The 14,658-nt window shown below is 43.0% G+C and overlaps 1 protein-coding gene across 1 annotated transcript in view; it reads right to left on the bottom strand.

Annotated features, from left to right (window-relative positions):
- Positions 1-8,591, bottom strand: part of Rc3h1 (ring finger and CCCH-type domains 1) — a 73,608-nt gene extending 65,017 nt beyond the window's left edge. The window contains exon 1 of the mRNA XM_021656754.2: positions 8,454-8,591. The gene's annotated coding sequence lies outside the window, so the exon portion shown is untranslated. The remainder of the gene's footprint in view (positions 1-8,453) is intronic.
- Positions 8,592-14,658: the final 6,067 nt, after the last annotated feature.

The following is a 14,658-nucleotide window of genomic DNA, read 5'->3' as shown; positions in this document are numbered from 1 at the left end:
GCAGTCAGTCAGGTTCACGTCACTGGGCAGAGAACAATAGAACAATACCCAACGTCCTCCTCTGCACATCACATTGCCTGCACTAGCACTCTCAAACGTCATGTAGCTAACAGCAGATACCGAACAACAAATTCCAAAGTAAAAGTCAAAGACTGAGGGCTGGAGAGATGTCAGCAGTTAAGACACCTGGCTGCACGCTCATCCAGAGGACCCAGGTTTGATCTGCAGCACCCACATGGTGCTTCACAACCTTCTGTAATGCTAGCTCACACAGATCTGCCTGCCTCTGCCTCCCAATACTCTTAATCACTCACTGAGTCATCTCTCCAAGTCCTATACAAAGATTTTTAAAATGTAGTTTGAATAATAATGCTTAAAATGTTCTCAAATAGTCTAGATGAGTATTCCTAAAATTATTGTATTGTCAGGATGAAGAGAGGAATATAATATTTATGGAATGGAATTGGGAACCAGGTATAGTTTAAAGATATACTTGTGCCATCTAAACTTCTAAATAATCTTTAAAAAAAAATGTATCACCATTTCTCCTTCTAAGGATGAGGGATTATAAAATGTAAGCCTTTTCTTTTTTTAATTTTATGTATATGAACACTGTTTTCATGCACAGCAGAGGACAGAATCAGATCTATTACAGAAAGCCACCAAGTGGTCGCTGGGAATTGAACTCAGGACCTTTGGAAGAACAGCCAGTGTTCTTAACCGCTGATCCATTTCTCCAGCCCCAAAATGTTAAGTCTTAAAAGATAAGCACTAAAGCTAGAGAGTTGGCTCAGGGGTTAAGAGGACTCACTTCTCTTGAAGAGGACCCAAGTTCAGATCCCAGAACCCACATCCCAGTTCTTATTAACTTCAGCTCCAGGGGATCCAATGCCTTCTTCTGAACTCCACGGGCACTTGCACCCATGTATTGTCCATTCATACCCTCAGGCACACACACACATAAAAAAATTTAAGTCATTGGAAAAAAAGGACACTTGGATAGTTTTCACTTGAATGTTCTAGCAGTTTCTGTCTATGTAGTTGAGGAGGTGATTCAGCTAGCAGCATACTTGCTTGCCTAGCATGCATAAGACTAGGGTCATGGAACATACCTGTAATCCCAGGACTTAGGAGGTAGAGGCAGAAGGATCAGATGGTGGTAGAAGGGCAAGAAGTTAGTCACACAGCAGCTTTTGAGGTCAACCTTGGCTACAGGATACTATCTCAAAGCAAAGCAAAACAAAACAAAACAAAACCTACCTCTATTTTCTGCTCTACTATACACTCCTATAATTTTTTTTATTATTCTCAACATTATAAAAGTATTTAAAAATTTCTGCAGTGAATTTATTATCAGGATTAACATATGGCAATATATAATATTCAATGGTATTCTCAAAATTCTATAGGCACCAGGCAGGGAGGTGCTGCTCTAGGATAACATGGGGGTAAAGGGTTGTTGTTGCAGGTAATTTCTTTATTTTTTATTATTCTTCTTATTTAAATTTTTTTGTTGTTGTTTGTTTGTTTGTTTTTCGAGAGAGTTTCTCTGTGTAGCCTTGACTATCCTGGACTCACTTTATAGATCACAGCAATCTGCCTGCCTCTGCCTCCCTAGTGCTAGGATCAAAGGCGTGCATCACCACACCTGGCTTTGTTAAATATCTCATCTATAGTTCTTCTACTCTCATATTTGATTGACAACTTTTATTCTGCTTTAGAACTACACAAAAAGGAGTCACATTTTGCATGATTATAAATAAGACATTTTTCAAAGAAACTTAATTAAGTCCTTTGGTCTGAACTGGCTGGAAACATTCTATATACCCTAGACAGACCCCAAACTTGTCATCCTTCTTACAGCCTCGCCAGTGCTAGGATTATAGGAATATACCAACAGGTATGGCTCCTTTGTCCACATTTCAAGATTCCTGTATGCATTAAGAAACACTGGAAGAGGGGCTGCAGGGATGATCAGCACTTAAGAGCCTTGTTGATATTCCAGGTGATCTGGGTTTGGTTCTCAGAACACATACTGGGTAATTCCAACGCAAGGGGATCTGACACCCTCTTCTGTACTGAGTACCTGCATCTTACAGGTACATACCATACGAGACAGAGACAGAGTCTTATTTTATCTTTTAAAAAGGCAGGCAAGCAGACAGACATACAGACAGAACAGGGCTTGAGGAAATGACTCAATGCCATGCAAGCATGAGAACCTAAGTTTAGGCACCCTAGAACCTGAGGGCACAGAGGCATATGACATACGAGCTGGTGGTATGAGACGGCAGAACTGCGAAGCTTATCGGCCAGCCAGTCCAGCTAATAATAAATGAGCTTCAAGCTGACTAAGAGACCCTGTCTTGGGCTGGGTGGTGGTGGATTTAATCCCAGTACTCAGGAAGGCAGAGGAAGGCGAATCTCTTGAGTCTGAGACCAGCCTAGTCTAAAGAGTGAGTTCCAGAACAGCCAGAGCTACAGAGAGAAACCCTGTCTCAAAAACAAACAAACAAAAAATGAGACCCCGTCTTAAAAATTAAAGGTGGACAGGCTGAGAGATGATGGCTTAGGGCATAAAGACCCTTGTCACCAAGCCTGACAACCTGTGCAAAACCCCTGGGAATGACAAAGTAGAAGAGAACCAATTCCTTCAAATTGTCCTCTGACCTCCACATGCATGCTGTGATATGCATACACCCCCCCCCACACAAAGGTCATAGTAATACTGGAAAGAGTCTCAATGCCTTTCTCTGGCCTTCACCTGCATGCACACACACTAACAAGTATATTTCACATAAACAAATAAATAAAAAACGCTACGTTAAAGAGCAAACATGGTCTGTAGGGCAACACTGCTGCAAACTGATAATTTCATGCCTGAATATGCAAGGAATACCTTAAGACACTCTGAAGTAAAAACAATTTCTGTATATAAACATTTGATAAAACTATTCTTATACTCTAACCTCCAAAGAGAATTCAAATCCAGCTTTGACCAAGAGATATTAAGTTGAAGCATACTGATTTTGAAATCTGAGTGTTCTAGTATAGGCCAATCTGAAAGAGAAGTCTTTCTGAACCCTATCCTGAAGAATACCTAACTCCTAAGCATAAATATAATCAGAGCCAAAGCTAAACCAGGTCAGAAAACTCTGCCAAGGAACATCTTGACCTGAGACAGTCACCAAACAGGGATCACTTAACAGTTTGTTCTTCACTTTGTGGGAGACTCATCACTTTATACATACATGAAAAATAGACTAATTAGACCCCATCAAATTCCATATTAAAGCCTTAAAGTCTTGAAGACATTGCAGAATTCTAAATGATCTATGGCATAAAGGGGTCGGGGGGGGAACTTATCAATGAAGAAGCTCAAGTATCAGGTGACCTAGTTTTAACATCATTAAATATTATTAAAGTTATTTTTAATTTTCCATAAAGTAATTCAAAGGTACAATTTAGTAATTATATAATAAACTGAATCAATGCCAAAAAAATCTGTCTTGCTAAAAATATTAATGTCTAGGGGTTGGAGAGATGGCTCAGAGGTTAAGAGCACCTGTTGCTCTTGCAGAGAACATGAGTTTGGTTCCTAGTACCTATAAAGCAGCTCACAACCATCTGAAGGATCTGAAATCCTTTTCTGACTTCTGCAGGAACCAGAACAGTGTACATAATACATATACTCAAACATAAAATAAAAACTGAAGATAAAAATATGAATGTCCATATTTTATAGCATTTGGACCTGCTAAAAGGGAAAATAAGCATTTCTTTAAGAATTCAAATTTAGCCTTGGTGCGGTGGCAAATGCCTGTAATCCCAGCACTTGGGGTAGGAGGGGCAGGCATCTCTGCATTAGAGGCCAGCCTGGTCTACAAAGGAAGTCCAGGACAGCCAGGGCTACACAGAGAAACTGTCCGGAAAAAACTAAAAACAAAAGAATTCAAATTTATACCTTCTTGATCATAGGTATTCAGCAGTGTACAAATAACAGAAAGTTAGGGGTCAAGTACAATACTATAAAACATATTTCACAATGGGAAAAAGATATGTCGATACAGAAGATGCTTCTAGGTTTGGTAATGACACACATGATGGCTGTGGTAAAGCAGCTAATTTGTGTCTCAACACCTAGATGTGAGTACATTCTTATCTATTAGTTATGTGACCTTTTTGATATACTTAGCTGCTTCTAGCCCTTGATTCTGTATATGTGAAATAAGGATAACAATGCAACCACTAATGCAACATAACTAGAAGGACTAAATAAATGTTTTTAATGAATATGCTTTGAAAAATTATACATACATATATACATACATACATTTGTTTGTTTTCTTGAGGTAAGACTTCATTCTAGTCCAGACTCATCTGGAACTTACTCTGCAGCCCAGATAAGCCTCAAACTTGCAGTGATATTCCTGCCTCTATCTCTACAATGCTAAGAGCCATTACCCAGAGCTTTGGGTTTTTTGGTTGATGATGATAATGTTTTTATGTGCTGTGGCTAGAACCCAGGCCTTCATGAATGTTAGGCAAGCACTTTAACACAGTGCCATACACTCCCTAACCCTGTAATTTTTTTAATGATATACAATATTCTCCTTTCCAATCTCTTTACAGGAATCAAGCATATCTTAACTCTTAATATTACTATGAAAATGCAAATCTGTGGTTCAGTGGTTAAGAGCACTGTCTGTTCTTCCAGAGATCCTGAGTTCAATTCCCAGCATGGTGGCTCACAACCACCACTAAGATTTGATAATCCTCTTCTGGCATGCAGGTGTACATGCAGTGTGCATTCATATATGTAAAATAAATAAATATTTAAAAAAAAAGAAAGAAAAGAAGCTGCAAATCTGAGGCACAGTGGTACAAACCTTTCATTCCAGCACTCAGGAGGCAGAGGCAGATGGTTCTCTAAGAGTTCAAAGCCAGCCTGGTGGTCTACATAGCAAGCTCCAAGAAAGTCAACCTATACAGTAAGATTCTATCTTAAAAGATAAACAAAAGGGAGCTGGAGAGATGGCTAGAACTTAAGAATACTGGTCGTTCTTCCAAAGGTCCTGAGTTAAAATTCCCAGCAACCACACGGTGGCTCACAACCATCTACAAAGAGATCTGGTGTCCTCTTCTGGCCTGCAGGTGTACACATGCAGGCAAAATACTGTATAAATAATAAATTAATCTTAGAACAAACAAACAAACAAAAATAGCCAATCCTAGCATTTGGGAGGCAGAGACAGGCAGATCTCTGAGTTTGAGACTAGCCTGATCTACAAAGTGAGTTCCAGGACAGACAGGCCTACACACAGAAAAACCGTATCTAAAAAAAAGACATAATAATAATAATAATAATAATAATAATGAAAATAAAAAATTTAAAAAGCAAACCTAACTTAACATTTTTCTTTTTTTGTCTCACCTTATAGTCCAGGATAGTCTCAAACTTGTGGCAATCCTCCTGCCTGTCTCAAATGTGAGGGTAAAGGCATGAGCCACTACACAACTGTAAATCTAATCCATAAGCTACAGTCTCAAAGCTTCGTAAAGTAAATGTTTACATATTTCTTGAAAAATATAAGCTAAAAAACAAGGATATACTGATACTGAAGATATGAAAACTGAGACATTTTAAATTGATCAATATCCAATTTCAAATTTAAAAAAATCTTAACATTTAATGATTTAAAACGATTTTAGCCTGGCAGTGGTGTGGTACCCCTTTAATCCCAGCAGAGGCAGGCAGATATCTGTGAGTTCAAGGCCAGCCTGGACAACCAAGGCTACACAAAGACCCATCTCAGACACCCCACCCCGAAAAAAAAAATTTCTAGTGTGTGTATCTATATGCAGATACATCTATGTGCTCATTGGGAAGCCACAGAAGGTCTCTGGGTGTCCTGCTCTGTCCCCCTATGCCTTATTCGAGACAGGGTCTCCGAAACCTGAAGCTAGGTTGGTAACCAGCACAATGCCAGTGATCTTCCTGTCTCTTCCCCACCATAACACTGAGATGACAGGCATGCACAGCCACACCCTGTTTCTCCACATGAGTGCTGAGGACTTGGACTTAAGTCCTCACCAGTACGCAGCAACCACTCTTGCCCACAGAGCCATCTCTCTCTGGTTCCCTCGTTCAGAAAATTTGTATCAAATGAGATTAACAAGTCCTGGATGAAACGAGGTTTTTCTCATAACTTAAAGTTTACAAACTCATAAATTAGTATTATGTAGTTGTTGTAATATATTTAGGGCCACAAGTGAACTTAAATATCATTACAATATACATGATACTCTATCTGTGCCTAATAAAATTCAATAGGAAAACAAACAAAACAACAAAAAGAAAATGTTCTGAAATCCTCAGCCACCCCCCCAAGTCACACTAGCAGAAACCGTTTCTCCAAGATTCAAAAGATCAAAGCATCCATGACAATACTATGCTAGGCATAAAATAAGTTTACAGATAATCTACTACTACTGTACTCCAAATCCTAAACAGATGTTTACATGTTTTATATAATTATTCACCATCAATTCCTGCAATAGAACTAGAATCTAGTATTGCTAATTTATTTTCATATTACTGAACAATACTTTTAACATGGCCAGAGATAATTTTTTATATGAAAGATATTTATTGGATGGAGGTAGAGAGAGAGGGAAGAAGAGAGACATGGTAGGGGGAGAGGGCACCCCGACAGAAAAAAGGGAGACGGCAAAGAGGAGGGTAAGAGAGCAAGCCAGAGATAAATTGTAATTAGGAATTTATCCTAGAAATTGGCAAAAGCTACCCACCAATCTTTTTCGTACAAGTCAACTTTCCTTTTAAGAACATGAACTCAGCCCAGCCTTCAGGATGCTAAGACAGGAAGATTGTTAATTCCTGCCCAGCCTGAGCTTACAGCAAGACCCTTTCTCCAAAACAATAAAAGGAAAGGAAAGGAAAAAATACAAAGGCCCTAGATAGATCCTACAAGTGAATATTAAGCAGTCTTTTTTAATGCATTCAAGGTTTTTAATCCAACTTTCTGTATACACAGGTAGAAACTGGAATATAATTCACCTCTTTCCCCTTCACTTGAAAATGTACGTGTTAAATGCCTTGAAAAATTACATTAGGAAAAACAGTTAACTTTTTAAGATATTACTGCAGTATAATATACTAATATAGAAGGAGGGCTGTTCTCATCCTAAGCCCTAGCTACTTAAAACAGAGTCACAACTGTTCCTTGTTTTTGAAAATTATCAGTAAAAGTTTCTATTGTTTTGGTGTTGTGGTTAGTTGAGTTGGGTTTTTTTTTGAGACTGGTCTCCTCAGCCTTGAACTCAGGATCCTTCTGTCTCAGCCTCCGGAGTGCTAGGATTCACTGGAGTGCTAGGATTCACTGGGCATGCATCACAAAGCCAGTCAAAGTTTCTGAAATCTTAGAAAGTAGGTTTTAAACATGAAATTTCGAACAGGAAAAAAAAGGGGGGGGGTTCTTCTCCAATTTTAGGGCAAATTGGAGAAAAGTAATATTAGAACATGAGACAGATACAAGAAATCCTAGGGGACAGATGAACCACTTCCCTCTCCTGAGTAAATGCTTCTAGAAGAAACACACTTTACCAGTAAGGTTATTTCCTATGTCTTACACAATTCAAAATGGCTAGTTGGAAAAGTTCTGTCTCCGCGTTGCCAGTAAGTGGCTTTGTTTCCAGTTTCACAGACTATTCTGGGATGTCAAGAGTTATATTATTGCTGCTTCAAGAGAGCCCTTGTTCACTCTCACCACAGATGTGAATACAGTGATGTTTACAAAGACCTGATGTTTAGAATGATGGTAGGAAAGGTCCACCCCTTACCACTCCATCCTTTACCAACAACCACATCTTGTGTTATTTGTTGTTGTGCCACTTAGGTCTTTTTGAAAACGGCACCTGCACATGGTTTCATCTTGGCCAATAGGGTTTATCTCCAGGAACTCCAGGGAAACCGACACCCTAAAACCCACTTGGCCAAAAGGAGGAAAGGGGCTGGGGAGGGAGCAGCCACGCCTGGCAGCTAGGCAGGAGCGACGGCTGTTTACAGGCGCCTTCTCCCTCCCCCCCACCGCACAGACAGGGGTCTAAACATTTCCTGCGAGCAACTCTCCGCCCGCTCGCCGTCCTCCGAGGAACCGCGGAACCGGCCAGGCTCGGACCTCATCCCGCCTCAGCCTCCCCAGCCTTCCCCGCGTCCGGGGCGGCGTCCGCACAGCCCCTCGGCCTACCTACCCCGGCAGGCCCTCCGGGTGGCACGCGGAGGCCTAAGGCCTAAAGGACGCCGGCCACTGACAAGCCCCGGGGCCGGTCCCGAGCGCAGGGCGGGTGAGGACAGCCCCATCCTCGCCGCCGCCGCCTATTGTTCTCGGCCGCGGCCGCTCCGCTCCCCGCACCGCCGCCCTCCACTTTCTCACCGCGCTGGTCCGAGCAGCAGCTCCTCTCAGCTCCGAGTCCCTGCGGCCGTCGCCACCGTCGCGGCAGCCGCCGTCGCCGCCGCTGCCACCATCGACTCTGACTCTGTCCCAGGCCGCCGGACCACGGCCGTCGCCGCCACCGCCAGCGCCGCCTCCAGCCCCCCACCTGCTGCTGCTGAGGCTGCTCCTGCAGCAGGGGCCATCTTGTTGGTCGGCCTCCCCTTCCTCCTCCGCGTCCTCCGCCGCCCGTCGCTCGTTGTCCTCGTCCCCTTCCTCTTCCTCAGACTCCGGCCCGCCCCGAGACTGGGGCGGAGACGAGGGCGAGGCTCCTCCTCATGGGGTGGGGCCAACGGAGCAAAGGGCGTGGCTAACGTGGCGGGGCGTGGCCGTCGGAGGGCGGGGCCCGGAGGAAAGCTCTGAGTCACTGGCCCCAACGCCCAGCCTGGGAGCGGGCGACGCGCCCCGCCCGTGTCCCGAGCGCAGTCGCGCCCCGAGCGGAGAAACTGGTCTCACCTCCTCCCCGGCCGCCCGCCGGGCCCGTGGCCACGGTGCCTTCGGTCCCGGCAGGCGAGAAGTCAGTCGATGTGCGTACGCTCGCCCCTACCGAGTCTCGCACTGCCTCTGAGCTTGTCGGTTTCTCAGGTCTGGACTAGTAGACCAGGGCCCCGAACTCAGAAGTGTGACTTCCACTGCCTTCCGAGTGTTGGGATTAAAGGCGTGCCAACCTGCATCCCACCTCTCCCCAGCCCAGAGTGTGTGTGTGTGTGTGTTTAGGCTCTGGACCCCTGCTCTACTCTTTCATCTTTTTTGCATCTTACCCCTCCCAGTACCCTATGGAGTGTGTGTGTTTGGGGCGGGGTGCGTATGCACGCGCGTGTCCAGCCTCTGCTTCCAAGGCATGTGCCGGACTTCTCCAAAATGTCTTAAGAGCTGTACGAACAGTGAGGTACTCTGTACCAAAAAAAAGTACCGAAAGGACGGAAAAAGATTTGGAGCAAAGAACTCCTAACTTCGGGCTTTTCTGCAGATGTTTTTGACTCCTACTGGAATAAAGATGCTGGTTTAGTTTGGGAAAATGGACACATCTTTGACAGAATTCCGTTTAGCCCCTCAACTTGCTCTGGAGAACTGAAATAAATGGAATTCTAATACCATGCAGTATGTACGCATTTCACATTAAAACTCTCCTCAGAGCCAGGCTGGTGGCACACACCTTTGATCTCAGCATTCAGGAGGCAGGGGCAGGTGGGTCTCTGTCAGTTCGAAGTCAGCCTGATCTACAATCAAGTCCAGGACAGCCAGAGCTTGTTACACAAAGAAACAATGTCTCGAACCACACCACCTCCTTCCCCCTCCAAAAACAAAAAAGCTGTCCTCAGATCAATAGCATTTTAATACTCCCCACTCAGATACTGTGCTTTTGCTTCTGGCTTTAGCTACAAAAGCATAGAATTGGTTGTTCTGTTCTTCCTTTTTTGTTTTGTTGGCTTTTGAGACAGGGTCTCTCTAGTATGTAGCCTTGACTGTCCTGGAACTTGCTCTGTAGATCAGTCTGGCTTTGAACTCACAGAGATCCACCTGCCTCTGCCTCTGCCTCTGCCTCTTGAGTATAGGGATTAAAGGCGAGTCCGCCATGCCCAGCCTGTCCTTTCTTCACTGTAAACTCACTAACATCTACTTAAATGAAAATGTAGAAGCACTTCTTTCTCTCACTCAATAAACAATTACTGGGAAGTTGTTGGTTTTGTTGTGGTTATGCTGGGTTTTTTGTTTGGTGGTTTGGTTTGGTTTGGGTTTGGGTTTGTTTTGTTTTTAATAACAAGGTATCCTGGAGCCCATGCTGCCCTAGAAGTCCTTATCTTCCACCTCCTAGGAGCTGAGATTATAGGTGTATGCCATCATGCCTGGCTAGGTTTTGGTTCTTGAGACAGGCTCTACACTGTAACCGGGGCTGGCCTGGAACACACAATGTAGCCTTGAGTCTGGCCTCCCACAGTTTTTTTTGTTTGTTTGTTTTTGTTTTTTGCTTTTCGAGAAAGATTTTTTTCTGTGTGTAGCTTTGGCTGTCCTGAAACTCACTCTGTAGACCAGGCTGGCCTCAAAACTCAGAGGTCTACTGCCTCTGCCTCCCAAGTGCTGGGATCAAAGGGTGCGCCACCACGGCCAGGCCAAATCTTCCCACCTCTTAACTTCCGGATCGGGGTAATAGGTGTGAGCAGGCACAGCTCAGGGGGGTTTTATATTATCTCTAAAATGTCACACATTTTCCTAAACAGGAAGAGTTCTTTGTAGTTGATTATAACTTCATGGTGCTAAGATTTTAGCTTATTTTAGACTTATTGGTGTCTTATTGACTGTGTTCGCTGCTTTGAAGTGAGCTAAATCTGTAATCTCTTTAAACTACTAAATACAGTAGTCCCTACTTATCTGAAATTCGTATGATTTCAGTTACCCCTGAACAGCTGTAAACCAAAGATATTAAGTGAAGCATTCCAGAAATAATTCATGAGTTCTCAATGAATTTCTGTAATCTGATATAATTGTTCTATTTATCATTAGTTAGCTGTGTCCAACTTGTAAATTAAACCTAATTATTCTAATGTGTAAGTAAACACATAGAAGGTTCTGTACTGTTGTCCCTCTGTTCGCTCATCTGCTGAACACCTGGGCACGTACCCCCAGATAAGAGCTCCACTCTTGCAGTAAGCCCGGACCTGATTTCCAGCAGCCATAGGGTTTAGGCCAGCATGTGCTAATCTAAACACTATCTCTTGGAAAGCCTTTCCCTCCTCACACAACCAGCCCTCTGTCCCCTGCTAGGAAAAGCAGATTAATCTATTTATCCTGCTTCTCCCGTCTCACTCCTAGGGAACTTTCCACAACAGAAGGTTTTAGCTGCTGTTGCTAGGCACACATGCCAACTTCTCTGTTTAGGTGAAAGCAGCTCAGCTCCGATTACAAACAACCTAGTGAAAGTTCCTTAAAATAGGAATAGTGATACCTGAGCTGGCAATTTTTTAAGTTACATTTGTTTCAATATTTCAACTAAGATCAAGCAAAAAACAGAGGCTTCTCAAAGTTCATTTTGATGATATGATTAAGCAAATACTTGTCAAAAAAAGAACATTTTTGAAGAAACAAGTGCTTATAATAAAGATAACCTCGATGGCCTGGCCCATTGGTGCATACCTGTAAGCCCGGCACTCAGGGAGGAGGCAGGAGGATCTCTGTGAATTCAAAGGCCAACCTGGTCTACAAAGCAAGTCCAGGACAGCTAAAGCTACACAAAGAAACTCTGTCTCAAAAAACTAAAAAAAGAAAGAAAAAAGTAAACTAATCTTTCTTCCCCTAATTTTTCTGTTTAAGTTTTAAAAACATTGCTAGGGTATTAAAATTAGTTAAGAATTAATTAAAAGATTGAATTAGTATGTTGAAGTCTATATGCATTTTTTTTTTTTTGTTGTTGTTGTTGTTGAGGCAGGGTTTCTCTGTGTAGTCCTGACTGTCCTGGACTTGCTTTATAGACCAGGCTGGCCACGAACTCTCAGAGATCCCTCTGCCTCCAGACTGCTGGGATTAAAGGCATGAGCAACCACACCAGGCTGTGTGTATAATTTATACTTCAAAACTTTAGTCACGGTGGTGCATGCTCGCCTTCAATCCAGCACTCAGGCAAAGGTAAGCATATCTCTGTGAATTATAGGCCACCTTGGTCTACATGAGCCCTGGGCCAGCCAAGGCTACCTAGTGAGACCCTGACTCATAACCAAACAAACAAACAGACAAAACTTTTAAAATTATTACATTAAAAATGTATTCATGAAGACTGTCAGGTATAGTGGCATAGGTTTTTAGTCTCTGCACTTAGGAAACTGAGGCAGAAGGGCTAAAACTTCAAGTCTGCCTGTGTAGAGTAAAAGGTCTGAGACCACTTCTGGGTTTAAAAACCTACCCAAAATCATGGATTCCTGAGCATGAAAAGAATCCATTGATCCCTGAGCTCAAAATCCCACCAATCCTGGGCTTGGCTTTGGAATCTCACCATTCCCCACCGTGGAAGTCTCCACCCTGAAAAACTCTGCCCCTAAGAAAGCCTGTCACCTGCTCAGTTCCTGCTGTTTCTTGCCCCAGTAGAGGCACCCGCCCACTCGTGTCTTCCCCAATAAATCTCTTGTGTGAGGTTTGTTTTGTGGTGTGACTTTGTGGTATTCCTTGGCTCCCAACGTCCAAGATACTTTTCCCTTCAGAGCTGCAACCCTTGTGTTAGGGAAACCTTCCCCTTGGAGCAGAACTGTGACACCTCCATTGGGGAACCTTTTCCCCTCAGAGCTATAACATGTCCACTGGGGAAGCCATTCCCTTCAGAGCTGGAACACTCTCACTGCAAATCGCCTTTCCCCTCAGAGCTGTAACACTTAACAGCCTGGGTTATAGAGTGATATTGTCTCAGAAGTTAATTAATATAAAAAAAAATATGCCTCTGCTAGGTGGTTGTGTACATCTTTCATCTCAATACTCAGGAGCCAGAGGCAGGTGGATCTTTGTAAGTTCAAGGACATCCTAAGAGTTCTAGGACAGCCAGGGTTACATTGAGAAATGCTGTCTCAAAAATAAACAGATAGATAGATAGATAGATAGATAGATAGATAGATAGATAGATAGATAAAATACCTGTTACTAAGTACATGCTTTTAATTACAGTACTCAGAAGGCAGAGGCAAGCAGATCTTGGAGGCCAGCCTGGTCATGTAACAAATTCTAGGCTACAATAGTGACACTGTCTCAAAACTTACTTAGGACAATTCAAATGTTTTATAGTCATGTTGTGATTAGAAATCTATGCCATTTAGCTTTATTTACTGTTTTATGTAACTTTAATGTAGAATGCCTAGGTTCTTCCCTCTTCTCTACTACCGACATACTACTGAACAAATCACTTTGTGTAAAGCCCTTGGTTTGCAGCATCGAGTAAAAACCCAGCAAATCCTTCTCTCTCTATTTTCCTCTATGATTTTTGTGCTTTGAGGAAGGGCCTCTCTATGCATTCCTAGTTGGCCTGAAACTCACTTTGTAGAACCAGCTAAGCTCTAACTTGCAATAATGGTCCTGCCTCTACCTCCTACATGATAGAATCTCAGCTGTGCAACGCAATATACAGCTCAATAGATACTTTCAAGAAGTCATTGTATGTGCATCATTAAAATATCTTATTGATGGAAACAAACGCAAAAAGACATGGAAGGCAGGGCGAATGACACCTTTAATCCCAGTACTCGAGAGACTGGGGTGGGAGCATTGCTCCCAGTTTGAGGCTAGCCAAGGCTGTAAAGTAAGATCCTGTCTCAAAGCAAAACAAAAAGTAAATAATGAAAAGCTGAGCAGTGGCTGGCTCGTACTATAGTCCAAGGATTCAGGAGGCGGAGGCAGAGGGATGTATAGTTGAAGACTTATCCCAGGCTAGGCACACAGCAAAACAAAACAAAACAAAACAAAACAAAACGACAAGGCAGCAACTACAGTTAGTTCTCATTGCTGTTCTTGACAGGGTTTTGTAAAACCCAGGCTGGCCTAAGGCTCGCCATGTAGCTGAGGTGACCTTTCACTCCTGAGTCCCCAGCCTCCACCTCTCAAGGACCAGATTACACAGGCTTGCAGCCCCCACCCTATTGACAGTTCTGTTCTTACCTTGGACTCTTAAAGAGATCAGTGCTATTTTTAGCCATACGAAAAATCTGTCAACGCCTTGTGAAATTTTCAGTATGTTTTCTAATATACCTGTGCTATCCCATGTTCCTTCTTTGGTTTAAGGGCTGAAAAAGAAAGATTAACTTAGGCTGCTAGTGGGGAATGTAAGATGGTATAGCCACCATGAAAACCGGGATGGAGGTGTGGTTGGTTGAATGGTAGAGATTCCCCACGGGCCGGTATTTGAACACGGATCCTCAGTTGGTGGCTCTCCGGGAGGAGGTGTAAATCACACTCTCAGGACTTTGAGAGCAAAAAGTCTCAGGCTAGTCGCTGCCCTTCCTCCTTTTTGCCCTCTCCTCTACACTCTTACCTCCTATCTTTACATCTGCTTCTCCACCAAGACAAACTCTTAATCTTCTGGAACCCTAAGCCAAAACCAGGTCACGGTGTTTTAGCATAGCAACAAAAAGCAAATCAATATAGAAGGTTACAAAAAAAAAGTCTAAAAATAGAACTA

The sequence above is a fragment of the Meriones unguiculatus genome, chromosome 11 (assembly GCF_030254825.1).
Source record: "Meriones unguiculatus strain TT.TT164.6M chromosome 11, Bangor_MerUng_6.1, whole genome shotgun sequence".
Lineage (NCBI taxonomy): Eukaryota > Metazoa > Chordata > Mammalia > Rodentia > Muridae > Meriones > Meriones unguiculatus.
Note: the sequence above shows the minus strand (reverse complement) of the source record. Positions and strands in the feature narration are given on the sequence as shown.